A 775-nucleotide genomic window follows, 5' to 3' on the forward strand; every position below is an offset into this window, starting at 1 on the left:
TATTTTTGCTCCAATTCTTTCTCTTAGTGGACACTGATCTTAACAGATTTCTTCAAAAGAGGGTCAATTTATAGAGCATTCTACACTCATTAGTGTTTATTCTGCCCTGCCCCCACCACCACTCAGCTTCCAGCCAACAGGCAGGGGACAGAATGGCCTGGTAATGGAACTGCAGAGGCAAAGGACAGAGGGCCAGGCTCAGGCACTGCATTTGAGTTTTGGTTCAGGCCCACCCCAGCAGCAAGCCTTGTAGATACCCAGAAGATGATGTGCCGTCACATCCGTGTGTATCCTTCCTTGTAGTGAGTGTGCCCATCTGAGTGTGTGCTATGCTACCTTTCACTATGCAGCCTTAACCACTTGTGACCTCCTTCCTAATTCTCTCTGGTTCCAGCAGAGCTGCATTGACAAAGGCTTTATGAATCCCCCGTGAGCAACAGCAGTGCTAACAAGAAAGCAACGGGGAAGAGGCAGCCAGGTCCACTTGGGAGAGTCTTAACAGAACACAACGAATATCAGAATCCTGCTCAGGAGGCGGGGGGGGGGGGGTGACAGGGGAAGGTGTACAGCGGTGACTAGAGTGCACAGATGAGTGGATGACAACTGGGACGGGGACACAAAGGACATATGACAGTAGCTGAACTGTACAGATCAGTGGCTAGTCTGGGCAAATGGCCACACCCGAGTAAACCCCTCCTGCTCAGTAGCATATGCCACCCTGCCCGAAGCTCCCAATGGGTGATCAGTGAACACAGAGAGGTACGAGGTGGGGAGT

This window comes from Cricetulus griseus, chromosome 4 (genome assembly GCF_003668045.3).
Source record: "Cricetulus griseus strain 17A/GY chromosome 4, alternate assembly CriGri-PICRH-1.0, whole genome shotgun sequence".
Lineage (NCBI taxonomy): Eukaryota > Metazoa > Chordata > Mammalia > Rodentia > Cricetidae > Cricetulus > Cricetulus griseus.